At 48.7% G+C, this 14,409-nt stretch overlaps 1 protein-coding gene across 2 annotated transcripts in view; it reads right to left on the bottom strand.

Moving 5' to 3' along the window:
• Positions 1 to 10,967, bottom strand: part of LOC120857637 (casein kinase I) — a 36,509-nt gene extending 25,542 nt beyond the window's left edge. Inside the window, exon 1 of one of the 2 annotated variants that reach the window (XM_040233298.1) lies at positions 10,840 to 10,967. The gene's annotated coding sequence lies outside the window, so the exon portion shown is untranslated. The remainder of the gene's footprint in view (positions 1 to 10,839) is intronic. The other variant, XM_040233293.1, reaches the window with a different exon arrangement.
• Positions 10,968 to 14,409: the final 3,442 nt, after the last annotated feature.

Below are 14,409 nucleotides of genomic sequence, written 5' to 3'. Positions count from 1 at the left end.
GCAGCCAAGGCTGTGCTGCTTTCTCCCCTCCATAGAAAAAATCAAAAGCAACCTTTCTCTTCTGCTTTCTTCCTCTTCCAGCAGCTCAAACCCGTGAGCACAGAGCTGACCTCAAACCCAATCCTGTCTTCACACGTTTAATGACGGACCCCACACAGGAACGGCCTGGCACGGGTTGGTTCCTGCCTTCCCTGCCATGGAACCAACACTTGAGTCAGGGTCCCCCAAGTGGTGCACATTTAGCCCAGTTGCCTCCCAGCTCTAGGCTCAGGTTTCCTCACCTGCACCCCTCCCAAGGCCACCAAGAATTAATTAAGGCTTCCTACTGGCTTCCAGAGCAAGGGATGAAAGGTTCCAGGGCAGAGTTATTATCACAATGATATTTACACTATACCATGCAAAGCTCCAAATTATGACACACAACCATTCATGCACACAACTCTGGCTGGGGACACACAAAGTGCTGGAGTGCACTGCATCCAATCCCAGAAACATGGCTGGTGGGAAGAGTCACGTCAATAATAATCGCATCTTCCTTCGAGCCTGAAGACTTAGTCACACAGTCTCCAAACTGGCAGGAGCCCCACAGACTGGGTTCTTTCAGAGCCCAGGAAACCGCAGTCCAGAGAGGGGAAGGGGTTGGCCAAGGGCCACACAGCCCAAGATGTCTCTGTTCTCCCACTGGGCCCTGGGAAACTGAGTCTATCACAATCTCGCTTCCAAGAGCAGGAGAGTGAGGACAAGTCTTCCAGGAGAGGTCTGGGGCATTCAACTGAGGACCTGCCCTCAGTGCCACTTTTGCCAGAGGAGAGGGTCACCAGCCAAAAGTGGTAGGCTTTGCCTGGCCTGTGTGGTGCTTTTTGTTGTTATTTCTTTTGCTTTGTTAACTGATTCTCAGAGTTTTAAAATGGAAAGATTTGGGACTTTCCTGGTGGTCCAGTGGTTAAGACTCTGTGCTCCCAATGCAGGGGGCACAGGTTCAATCCAACCAGGGTAGATCCCACATGCTGCAATGAAAGCTCCCACACACAGCAACCAAGACCTGGCACGGCTAAATAAGTGAATACATTTTTTAAAAAAGGAAAGATTTTAGATGACAGGTCTGTATTCCCTACTTCTTTTGAAGTACTGGGAGAACTGCCACTCTGGGCCCAAACTCACCCTGGGCCCTGGCTACACTTAGCTGGCCTGGGTGGCAGCCACCCACTTTGGTCACAGCTCAAGGGCCCTGGTTTCCTCATGTCAGCTTTGTTTTGCCCATTTTGATGACTCCCTCATCTCTTGGAGGCCCCCAAGTGTGACCTGTCCTAGCAGCCAGCCACCAGGCTTGGCTATTAAGGCCCTTCCGTTGTCATCTCTTTCCAACCCACTCTCATCAACCCTGAATCCTGCTTCCAGAGCCCAGGGAGGCCAACCCTGCCTGTGACTACAGGTTCTCCTGAGTAAGACAAGGTGCCAGGCCTGGGTCCCCAGGCAGAGGGCCTCCCCTGGCACTACTAAGCAGGGTAGATACGCCACTGTCCTCTCCATCCCCGCCAACCATCCCATGCTTCCTACATGGCCCTGTTTCCCGGCCCTCTTTCTCCAAGAAGGGACTGATAATCCCCCGCCCCCCGCCCCCCCAGCACCTACTGTCTTATTTAACCCTCTCAATCCTCAATAGAGGAGATGGAATCCTCCTCTGTCTTTTCCCTGGTTCAGAGAGAAATCTGAGGCTCCTCACGTTTGCCTCCAGGTACACATTAACTAGGGGCTTCCCTGGTAGCTCAGATGGTAAAGCATCCGCCTTAATGCAGGAGACACAGGTTTGATCCCTGGGTCAGGAAGATCCCTGGGAGAAGTAAATAGCAACCCATTCCAGTATTCTTGCCTGAGAATCCCATGGACAGAGGAGCCTGGTGGGCTACAGTCCACGGGGTCGCCAAGAGTCGGACATGACTGAGCAACTCACACACACACATATTAACAGTCAGATGTCCCAGCTTCCCCTCCCAGTCTTGTCACATGTCTCCTCCCATTCCAAAACTTGTAACTGACCCCCCTCCACACACACACACACCACTGCTGATCCCGGTAACCAGTCTTCAGACCCACTTAGGCCTGCCCCCAGCCTCTCCCTCCTTCCCCACCCAGTCTCTCTCCACACCACACCCCCTTCCAATTAGCTGTTCTGTGGGCCCAACTTCTCCTCCCTCCTTCTCCCTTCTGACACCACCCATGAGTCCTTTTAAAGAACTTTGCCTCTCAGCTCTCAGGAGAAAACTGAGGGGACGAAAAACCCAGCCAAGGTGGAGAGGTGATTCAAGGGGAAGGAAAACTTACCGAGTTCTGTCTAGCAGCCTTTGGGCCTGAGGCTGGGTTCCAGACTGGATTCTCAATGATTCCTCCCAGGACTTAACTCCCAACTTTAAAGCCCAAGGGTGTGTCAGGCTGGAGTTCCCCTAGCCCCCCTCCCTCCCCTCCCCTCACCAACCCACCTACCCAGAAGATGCAATCAGGCCTGGGACAATAGGTGTCAGTGAAGAGCTAATCACTGAGTCCAGCTCTGGGTTTCAGCTCCTCTTTACTGGGTCAGGGGCAGCCATTCCTGAGAGTTTGAGCTGATTTTTCTGGTAACCCAGAGCACTGGGCTGGGAAGACTGTGGTGCCCAGTGATGAGAAGAAAGATTTCAGTATCACCCCCGAGGCACCTGCAACCTGAATCCTGGGGCAGCGGGAGGTCACTGTAGACTTACCACGCAGCAGGGAGGATCCTTAAAACGACCCTACATAGGACTTCCGGGTGGTCCAGTGGTTAAGACTTAAGAGCTTGCAATGCAAGGGATGAGGGTTTGATACCTGGTCAGGGAACTGAAACCCCACATGCTGTGCTGTGTGGCCGAGAAAATATTGAAAAAGTGAATTATGGGGGCTTCCCTCGTGGCTCAGTGGTAAAGAATACACCTGCCAATGAAGGAGACACAGTTTGATCCCCAATCTGGGAAGATCCCACATGCTGCAGAGCAACCAAGCCTGTGCACCACAACTTGGGAGCCTGTGCTCTAGAGCCGGGAGGCCGCAGCTACTGAGCCCAGGTGTCCCTGTGCTCCACCAGAGAAGCCACTGTGATGAGAAGCCCGCACACCGCAACCAGAGACTAGCCCTCACTCTCTGCAACTAGAGAAAGGCCCACACAGCAAGGAAGCCCCAGCACATCCAACAACAAATAAATAAAACTGTTCTTAAAAAATGAATTAAAAAAAAAAAAAAGAACCGTTAAAAAAAAAAATGACCCTACACAATCTGTCCCACAAGGCTGTCCCAAAGCCTCAGGATCTCAGGCCTGGCTCTCCAGCTGCCAAGGACATGTTTCCTGCAGGGATCAGCCTCTCTTGCTCAGGTCAGGACCTTCAAGTCTCTTTCACAGGGAGGCCTTCCAGTCCTGATGTAAGATCCACCCCCCAACCCTCACCCCTCCCCCAGACACTGCCTCCCTCTCCCTCTCCTTTTCTGCTTCGTTTTGTTTCCTGGTACTTTGTTGTCCAGTCGCTAAGTCGTATCTGACTCTTTGCGATCCCATGGACTGCGGTACACCAGGCTTCCCTGACCTTCACCATCTCCCAGAGCTCGCTCAAACTCATGTCCATCGAGTTGGTGATGCCATCTAGCCATCTCATCCTCTGTCGCCCCCTTCTCCTCCTGCCCTCAATCTTTCCCAGGATCAGGGTCTTTCCCAGCGAGTCCTGGCACTTATCACTATCTACCTTATTTTATATGGTATTTATTTGATGTGGTTTTTTTTTTTTTTTGGTCTGCCTCCCCTACTGGAATATCAGAAGGCAGGGAGTTAAAGCTCTCTGGGGGCATCACTAGGTCACCAGGATCAAGACTAATGTCCTTCTGGCACACAGGAGGGATTTAACAAATACATGCTGAAGGAGTGAATGGTTGGATTGTGAAAGGGTAGCCTTCACTGGCTCTGAGAATACACTAAGAGCTATCACTTACTGGGCACCTACTGTGTGCCAGGCCCTCCCTGAGCCCTGTTATCTGCATTCAATCTTCACGTGTATCCTCTGCAGAGATAGTGGCCTGGCAGAGCCTATGCTCTTAACCACCTTGCCCAGGCTGGTGAAGAACACAGCTCCGGGACAGGACCCTGGCCCCCTCCATCAGACCACTAAGCCCCTCTACCGGAGAATCAATTCTGGGACCCAGTGGAGAGACAGGGGGCCTCATGGGGCTCATTTACTCCACCTCCATCATTTCACAGGCAGAGAGCCTGGGGCTTGGGGAGTCTGGCTCAAGGTCACAGAGGGAGTCTGAGACAGTAGCCCACAGTGGTTAAAAAGCTGACTTTGGTACTTTTGAACTGTGTGACCCTAGGAAGATTCCTTTCACTCTCTGAGCCTCATTTGTAAAGTGGGGATAATACAGATGGGCATGCACAGAAACAACTTAGTGCAGAAAAAGTCCCAAATAAGAGGAAGATGCTGATGCTATTGATTGCTCTGAGGAGCAGTTAGGGAGCAAACAGGCCTGTCCTGGATTCCTTCTTCTTTCCTTACCTTACCTCCCCCTAGAGGGGCCGCCACCAGTCCCTTTGAGGTGAGTGGGCTAGAAGGATGCAGGCCTACCTGGGCCCAGGTGAGCCACTGGCCCTGCCCACTCTGTCTACACCTGTGTTCTTGGTTCTAGGAGAAGTTCATCTGGGGTCTTCCTACTTGTGTCTTTCCTGAGACCCCCGAGGGTCAGTGGCCCATGTAGGCTCTGCTCTCAGAGGTTGTCCTCAGGCATGCTAGCCTGAAAATGCTGCCTTATTCCATTCACCCTGGCCCTTTGCCCCAGACCCTTCCAGGATGTTCTTCTCACCCCCCGGCTGCTGCTACAGTGCTGATCTGCCCTGGCCTGCCCTCTCCAGGTTCCACTGCTTTTCCATGCTTCTTCTGGGTGACCTCACCACATCGTCATGACTAGTCAGGTCATTCCAGCAGTGATTCCTCCCTCCTCTGCCAGCTTCAGCCAAGAGGCAGCAGGGCAGGGCAGCAAGAGGCCTGGACCGGGGCCAGGAGGCCTGAACTTCAGTGGGACCTTGGAGAATTCACAGCCCCCCTCCAGAGGGCTGGACAAGGAGACCCGTAAGGCTCTTTCTTCAGTCCTCCTGTCTGTAAACTCAAGGCTGGACCAGATGGGGAATGCCTACACACTCCACATCCGGGCACTCTGTTAAGAAATACCTGAGGTCATACACATCTGGGCCCAGTGGGAAAGGGTTCTCTTCCCATCACCACCCCCATATTCAAAACACGTGCACTTCCTGTCAGCTCTGCCTCCCAGCTGTGTTCTGAACCTGGCTTGAATTACTTGGACCCTACACTGGTCTGTTAATGCTGAAGTTGTGTCCCTCTGCTACTGAAAATACATCACAGCTCCTTTTAGCGGCGTGAAATCCATGTTCTCTCCCAGGCCTGCCATGATCTGGCCCCAATTTGCCTTTCAGGTCTCACCCTGAAACTCTCTCCTCCTTGTCTTTCCTTTTTGTCACACCTCAGGGCCCCTTACCCTCCGCTCCTTTTGCCTACAATGATCTCACCCACCCAGGTCTTCAATGACTGCCTCCTACTCGTGATTCAACACTCAACTCAAAAGTCACCTCCTCACGGAGGCCTTCCTTGATCACACAATCTAAAGCAGGCCGCCTAGTCCTCCAGCTCTCTTTGCTGATCACCCTGACTTTATTGTCTTTATGGAACTTGCTGGAGGCTGAACACACAAGCTTGTTTATTTTTAATGCTCGTGAACATAATCTCCTAGAGAAAGGACCCCTCCTGTAGCTGCTCCCATGGGCCCTCAGTTGGTATTGGGTGTCCATAAATACTTGTGCAATGAGCAAACTCTGCCCGGGTGTGTGGTCGTGGGGGTGGAGGCGGAGCCGGGCACTTTCCATCCCTGGGCCAGATGTGGCCTGACAGCCTCCCCTCAGGGACAGGCCTGTGGTCTCTCCTCACCCTCTCCCTGTCTTCTTGTGGTGGGCTCTTGCCCGCCCTTCGGCAGGGGCACACCCTCTCTCAGCATTTCCTATGCTGCTGTCTTCTTAAGGGAAATCAACTCCCAGAGGAGTTAGGAATGTCTGCCCACGTGTCCCAAAGGCACAGTGAGCACTAAAAATACCCCAGCATCACCAAAGGACCACATTACCCTGCCTCTAGCCCCACCCCCCACCCCCATCCACTTCCTTCCAACAACTCAGCCTGTCCCCTGGCCGCCCCTCTGAACAAGGCATAACCTCCCTTGTTCACGCTGCTGTTGACTCTCTCCAAAACTCGCACCTTCCATCCTCTGGGAATCCAAGGAATCCCGTCCCCAGGATACACAACCACTCATTAGCCAGGCCACGGGAATTACGATGATTGTCATGGCTAATAATCCCAATTCCCACAGCACTTCTCAACTCAGCATAGTTGCTGCGACTCATCATGTCTTCACCGTGTCACGTGTCTGTCCAGAAACATTTCCTGATGCCAACTTCTCTCTGGGCCTGAGAGATGCTCACCGGACCCTGTTTGCCAGGAGTTGAAAATCCGCTGGGGGGAGTCTGGGTACATCAAAGAAAAAAGATAGACTAACAGTGCAGACAGATCCACGTGGCCTGCGGTCGGCAGAGGCACCAAACAATGGCCAGCCGTCCCCTCATCCTCCACTGGGGTGTTCTATGAGATGTACTATGAGATGTACAACCTGGGTTTTCTTAACTTCAAGTGAGATGCTGCACACATATGGCATCCAGACAAGTCCCTGAGTCCCCTTCTAAGCACACTGAGCCCCAGCCCTTTCAGTGACTCAGGAGTTGCCACTGGGGAGGGTGGGGGGAGGTGGGACTTGAAAGTGGGTAGGATTTGAGGGTGGCGAGGAGACAGAAGCTAAAAAAGAACAGCCCAGGTGAATGCCCTATGGAAGGAACCTCAGATATTTGGGGGTTGGGGAGCCAACCAGTCAAATGGCACCCAGTCAAATCTCCCTCTGGGGAGAAGGTTGGAAAGGAAGTTGGAGGGCAGCAGGGTCTCCAAACCAAAACAGCTAAATAGGGGATTTATCCACTGTTAGCTCAGAGCAGCTTTGAGTTTTACACATGGGTGAAAAGAAGAGGGAGGAGCTGAACTAGCGAACTGACATTTATTGGATATACAACGTGCCAGGGGCTGCACTAGGCACTCATGATTGAACCTTGTTGAATTCTACAATCCTGGGAGGTGGAGATGGCCCCACCTGTTTCACAGCTCAAAACTCTGAGAGAGTCCAGAAGAATCTGACCTAATGTTCATAAAGGCTATGAAAGGCTCAGTTTACCTTCTCAGATCCACTCTGGAGCCTCACCCTATCTGCGGGGACTGGGCCCCAGTCTGCCTTTGTCTCCCTCGGGCCAACTTGGATCTGCCCATGTATCTCAGGCTCCCACTGAATGAGTCTGCTCACCCACTCTGGAAGCATCCAGGGGATTCTGGGGCCCACTAAGGTGGTTATGTCCAAAGTAGATACCTGTTCATGCAGTGATCCATTGGGGTGTGGGAAGAGAAAAAATTTGTATTTTTATTCACCTTAGCCTTCTAAACATTCTATATAATTTTTATTTATTTATTTTTGGCTGTGCTGGGTGGCTTGTGGGATCTTTGTTCCCTGACCCAGCAATTGAACCTAAGCCCTTGACAATGAAAGTGTGGAGTCCTAACCACTGGATCACCAGGGAATCCCCTAAGTATTCTAATTTAATGTTTTTTTAAATAATGCATGCATTGGGGCTTCCCCAGTGGCTTAGCAGTAAAGAATCCGCTTGTAAATCAGGAGCTTCAGGAGACACGGGTTCGATCCCTGGGTCAGGAAGATCCCCTGGAGGAGGGCAACCCACTCCAGTATTCTTGCCTGGAGAATCCCATGGACAAAGGGGCCTGGTGGGCTACAGTCCATAGGGTCACAAAGAGTCAGACACGACTGAAGAAACAGTGTGCACAGCACACACACACTCATTAACACAGAGAATATATATATATACACACACACTTAAGTTGTAACAATCAGACATACATTTAAATACAAAAGTCATGTTCAAAATTATCTGTACAGACTGGGTATGCAGCCAAAGTCTGCATTCACGTTTAGGACCCCTGGAATGAGTTCTCACTTGAGAGGCAGTGATGGTAGAGACCCTGCTTCAACTAGCTGGATTCAAGTCCTCAATCAGCTACTTCTGGGCTATGTGGCAGGGTGAGTTTATAGAACCTTCCTAAGCTTCATTTCATCATCTCAGGAATTGGTGTGGTAATAACACTCAAGTGGATTAAAAGAGGTGATGGACCAAAAGTCTGTAGCCAGAGCCTGACACATATTGATATGTGCACTTATTACCAACTCGGTTACAGGAAGCAGAGCCAGGCTTGGTCTGGGCCCTGCTCTGATGGAGTGTGTCAGTTGCAGGAGACTCAAAACCCAGAATGAGTCATTAGAAATCAGTGTGACCAGGGTTAAGGACATCAACAGCACATCAGCAGGATATCAACATCCCAGAAAGCCCTGATGGTCCAGGCAAAAGATGACAACAGGTGTGCATCAATCAGACACCATTGTAGGCTAAAGAGGCAGCAGTAATGGGAACAAACACTTGAGTTAGCATGGCCAGGATTCTCCATGTGGGTAATTTATTTAACTTTTTGTGCCTCAGTTTCACCATCTGTAAAATGGGAACAATAGGGTGACAATTTCATAGTATGGCTCAAAAGCACTTAGAACAAGAAGCTGGCAAACGAGGCTCTCAACAATTATCAGTTCTTATCTGTGAATTGGAAGGTTACTTCCCCGATTCTGCTTCAGAACATCAGAGATCCCTGACACCCTCGTTACTGTCCTGGAGTGACAGGCCTGGCAGAAACGGACAGCCTCAAGGGAATTCCCCTAATGGTCCAGTGGTTAGGACTCTGCCTCTCTACTGCCGGGCCCTGGGGGATTTGATTCCTGATCAGGGAACTAAGATCTCGAAAGCTCTGCAGCTTGGCCAAAAAAGAATAAAGAAAAGAGAGAGCCTCAGAGGATTGTAGACCCTCCATACAAGATTTTCTTTGTCCTCAGGAGTTCCTGCCAGGGTTCGGAGTCCTTCTCCTCCAGTGGGAGCAGGCTGTCAGGGCACATTATGGGAGAGCCAAATTAGAAACACAGAACAGAACGTCCCAGGTCAGGAAACAGATGATTCGCAGAGTATGGATTGATTTCCCACTCTAACTGAAGTGTGGCCACAGGCTAGTGCAGCTGACAAGTTCCCAGCCCCCAGCCCCCAGCCCCCTGAAGATGGCTAGGGGTCAAGAAGATGAGGGGCTCAGAGTGAGGGTGTATGACCAGAGATAGACTATGTCCCTGAAAGTGGAAGGAGGCCCTGGCTAGCTGTGGATAGGCAGGCCTGGCAGTGGGTACTGAGTAGGTAGGTGAGGAGTCATTCTCCCCAGTTGACAGATGAGAAAATGGAGGCTCGCAGAACAGAGACATCTGTTTTCTCTAAGCACAACTTAGCCTGGTATAAGCGCAGCTGTTGACTCAGCCCTGACCTCTTCCTCTTCCTACACCAAGTAGTCTCTGGTGTGGAGGCTACTGCTGCCTGTGTGGATCCTGAACAAATCGCCTGTGCTCAAGCCTCAGTTTCCTTATCTGTACAAGGGGCTGATGACTAAGCCCCACCTCTGCCCACTCTACTTTTCTCCCAGTCTGCTCACTCTGAACACTTTCCAGAAGCTGAGGAGTCGAACCCACGGAGTTGAGCCTGTGAATCCATTACGAGGCTGGAGGTTGCCAGCAGGGCCTTAGGGGCCCTGTCTGTGCCTGTCCCAAACACAGTGGATGGCCACGCTCATCTTTCCCAGACCCAGAGGCCTCTCCATTCTGGGGTTTTTCCCAAGAACCCATCCTCCCTCCCCAACTCTTCCTCTACTCCACTCATTGAGCAGTTTTCACTTGTCCAAATCCCTCCTCCAAACTCACAAACAAGTGGACCCTTTTTCTGTCAGAACCATGGGAGCTGGGTGGGAGATGGGGATTGTCTACATAAATTAGCTCACTTAATCCTCAAAATATCCTGGGGAAACAGATTTATGTAGCCATTTCCCAGATGTGGAAACTGATGCTTAGAGAGAGCAAAGATCTTTCCCAAGATTCCCTTGTTGAAGGCCTGCTTGGCCTAGAGCCCATGTTCTTTCTATTATACATCTCTGTCCCCCCTTCTAATCCTTCCTCCAAGTGTTCAAAATGGTACCCAACTACGGCCCATCCTTCAAATGTAACATTATGCAGCCATTAAAAATAATGATTATACATACTGGAATGACTAATAACAACACAAGAAAATGCATATGGAACAATGTTAAGAGGGGAAGACACAAAAACTGTAAATACATTATGATAAAGTTACATTATAATGGTTGCCTCTAGAAAAAAGATGGAAAGGAAATGCATCAAAATAACCACAGTTGTTTTGCTTGTGTGTTAGTACCATGGGTGATCTCTTTCCTACTTTTATCCAGTTGCCAAACTGTCAATCAGTGTCTGTTACTTTTACAACAAAGAAAAGATATCATGTAAAAAATAATAATTTGTGGTTGAAATATTTGGAAATCTGCTGTTTCCCCGTCAGCTTCCCCTCCTTCAAATCCCTCCAAAGTCTACGTTTTCAATACAACGTGACTATAAATAAGAGCTAGGTAGCAGTTTGGGGAGAAACCAGTACCTCCTCATACGCCGGACCAGGCTCTTTTCTGCGTCCAGTGAGGACTCCCACCCCAGACCCTCCTCTCAGCCCCCCCGGTTGGAGCTCCTGCGGGCGCTCACCTGACACTCGTGGGCTGGCCTCCGATGCGAGATGCGCACACCTGTCCCTTCAGGTGAGGACTCCGCGAGGGCGCTGCGCGCAGGAAGGAGGGAGCCGGCCAGGGGCGGGGCCGTGACGTCACCCGATCGGTCCCGCCCCCGACTTCCCGGCCACTCCCCCGCTTCCAGGCCCTCGGGGATCCGTGATTCTCGTGTTTGCGGGGTGAGGTGCTGGGGACACTTCCCCCGACACGTACACCTCATTCGGACTGGGCCCCCAGCCATCTATCAGCGGTGCGGGGGTGGGCGGTCCCACCGCCCCCGCCCCGAATCCCTGCTTACACAGAGCTGCTGAGTTCTCAGATTTCAGGTTCACATCACCGGGGGTAAGGAATGATCGGAGGGACGCGGGTGTGGGGGCCTGTGATTCCCCCCGAGTATTTTCTTCATTTCCTACCCCCCTCTCTATACTACCCTCTGACCCCACCTCCTGCTAAGGGTGTGCGTGAACGGCCAAGAAGGGTGATTCCAGCCCTTGGGTATCGGGAAATTACCTGCCATCTGACACTCATAGTCAGGAACTGTTTCCATCTTCTTCGTATCAGAGCCTGTTTATATTTGGCAAAGTTCAGGGTTGAAAATTCTAGCAAAACGGTGGCAAAAATCAAGAGCACCACCGGGTTCACCTCTCCAAACCCTTTGAAAATGTGCTGGCCCTTGGGCTCCGCGATTTCATTCTGAAAATCTGTCTTGAGGAAGTCGTTCAGGCATACATGTCCCCGGTGGTGTTCTTTATTGTGGTGAACTTGGAACTAGCCCAGGTGTCCAACACCCGGGTCAGGTGAAGAGCACAAACACACAATCAAATATTACGCAACCATCGAAGAGTTATGTTTACAAACAGCTAAGCAGACAAGGAAATATGTTTAAATAGTAAGAGAATAAAAGCAGGCTGTAAGTGAGTGGTGACAGCAGGCTTAGTTGTACTTTAAAGCCAAGCACAGTTTCCTGCATGTGAAAGAACCTTTAAAGAAAAGGTTCCCTGTGGTTATTTCTGGGTAGGAGCACTATGAAGCTTGTTTTTTTATCCTTGTTTCCTGTATTTCCATCTAATAGGATCATTTCACTTTTATAAAGTCCCTCTATCTCTTAAATAGTTCCCATTAATTGAGCACTTCCTATAATTGAGAATGAGCCCCTTTCATGCAATCCTTGCAACAGTCCTGAAGAAGTAATTAGTGGTCTCTCCCTCCCACCAGGAAGCCTCGAGGCTAGGGAGACACTGGTAGGACCCTGGGGGTGGGGTGAGAGGTGGGGCACAGACACAGCTTCTGGGAGACCAAGCTCTGAGGTTGACAGTTCAGATATTTCAGCCTCCTCAGTTAATTTTATAGCCTTAATGTATTCTTCTGATTATAAAAGCAACATCTATGTTTTACAGAAAATTGAGAGTAAGCAAAATGTAGAGAAGAAAAGTCAATCCTTTCACCGCCTTATCTTTTATTATGGAAATTTTAAATAATATTAAAAAGTAGAGGGGATATAGTATAATCAATCCATATACCCAATACTAATTTTCAACAAATACCAACATTTTTTATTCTTGTTTTATCTACCCCCCCACATTAAAAAAATTATCGGCATATAGTTGATTTACAATGTTGTGTTAGTTTTAGGTGTCCAGCAAAGTGAATCAGTTATGTATATATAGATATATCCACTCTTTTAAAAAATTATTTTCTCATACATGCCATTACAGAGTACTGAGTAGAGTTCCCTGTACTATACAGTAGGGACTGATTAGTTACTTATTTTATATATAGTAATATGTATGTGTCAATCCCAACTGCACACGCATTTTTTAAAAGAAAAATACAGAGATCATATTTCACCTATAAATACTTTGATAATTATCTCTAACAGATAAGGACTTTGTTAAAAGACAGAACGTAGGCCCACACACAACTATTATAACATCTGTCGAAAATAATACCATTTATTTTGTTAGATCATTTAATATGCAGTCCGTGTCCAAATTTCCCTAGTTAATCTTCAAAGTATCTTTTTATAGTTGGTTTGCTTGAATCAGGATCCACACAAGACCCACATATTATATATGATGGATAAATCTTTTAAATCTCTTTCTTTCATTGAGATGTAATTCACATATCATAAAATTCACCATTTAGAAGGTGTATAATTTGATGGCTTTCCGTAGGTTCACAGGGTTTTGCAACTACTACTTTATCCCTATCTAAGCCTCTAAAACTTTTATCATCCTAGAAAAAGAAACCCCATACCCACCAGCAGTCACTCCCCATTTCTGTGCTCCTCCAGCCCCTGGTGACCACTCAGCCACTTTTGTCTTTTGCCTACTTTGGTTATTTTACATAAATGGGATCACATGATATGTGACCTTTTGTGTCTGGCTTCATTTGGCATCATGCTTTCAAGTTTCCACCATGTGGCCACATGTATCAATCCTTTTCGTGGCGGAATAATAGTCCAGACCAAGCTTTCCACCCATCTAGAATTGGTTGACTGTATCCCTGTGGTGTCTTTTAACATGCTCCACTATCCTCTATGTTTCTCATAAACTGGTAATTACATGTAGATTCTAAAAACTGAAGGCTTGTTTCTTTTCATTAATTAATTTTTAATTATTTATTTGTTTTTGACCATGTAGCATGTGGGATCTTAATTCCCCTACCAGGGATTGAACCCAGGCCCCCTGCATCAGAAGGCAGAGTCTTAACCACTGGACCACCGAGGAAGTCCCTGGAGGCTTGATTTGATTTGGATTCAATGATTCTCTCAAGAATGTTTCATGGATTATGTTGTATCCCTCCCAGTGCATCAGAGAAGGAGCCACAGGCTGGGGTGTTCCACCATTTAGCAACGCTAAGGTTGATCAGTGGCTTTAAGAGTCATTAATTCAAACTTTTACCCAATGATTTTAGCATCCATTGATGACCATTAATTCAGTCTGCTAGTTTATAGATAAAGAAACTAGGCTGGGAGAAGTGGTATGCCCAGATCACAGGGTTAGTGACCACCAATAGCTCGCACATATTGGACCCTTACTGTATGCCTGGCACTGTGCTGAGCATTTTACATGAACTGACCCATTTAATTCTCTCAGTAATCCTTTGTTGGCTTTATATTCTGATCTTCCTTTTCAAATCAGGAAACTAAGGCCCAAAACTGTGCCCTTGGTAAAATTTGGTACTTCATCTCAGGAGATACTAAAAGACAGAGAAGTGGAAAAAAAACCATGTTGGACTTCCCTGATGGTTCAGGGGTTAGGACTCTGTGCTTCCACCTCAGGGAACATCGGTTTGATCTCTGCTCTGGGAACTAAGATCCCATATGCCATATGGCACACGCTCCCCCTCAAAAAAATTCAACATAAATAAATAAATAAATTTTTTTTTTAAAGCACTGTTTTTTCTTGCTCTGGTAAATATAGGCATAGACAAAGTGATCAGAACTATAGAGAAAACTTTTTTTTTATTTTAAAGAAAGAAAAAAGGGAACAAAAGATGGGACTTCTCTGGCAGTCCACTGGTTAAGACTGGGTGCTTTCACTGC

Source organism: Oryx dammah, unplaced genomic scaffold (assembly GCF_014754425.2).
Source record: "Oryx dammah isolate SB20612 unplaced genomic scaffold, SCBI_Odam_1.1 HiC_scaffold_29, whole genome shotgun sequence".
Classification (NCBI taxonomy): domain Eukaryota; kingdom Metazoa; phylum Chordata; class Mammalia; order Artiodactyla; family Bovidae; genus Oryx; species Oryx dammah.
The sequence above is the reverse complement of the archived record's forward strand: the minus strand, read 5'-3'. Positions and strand labels throughout refer to the sequence as shown.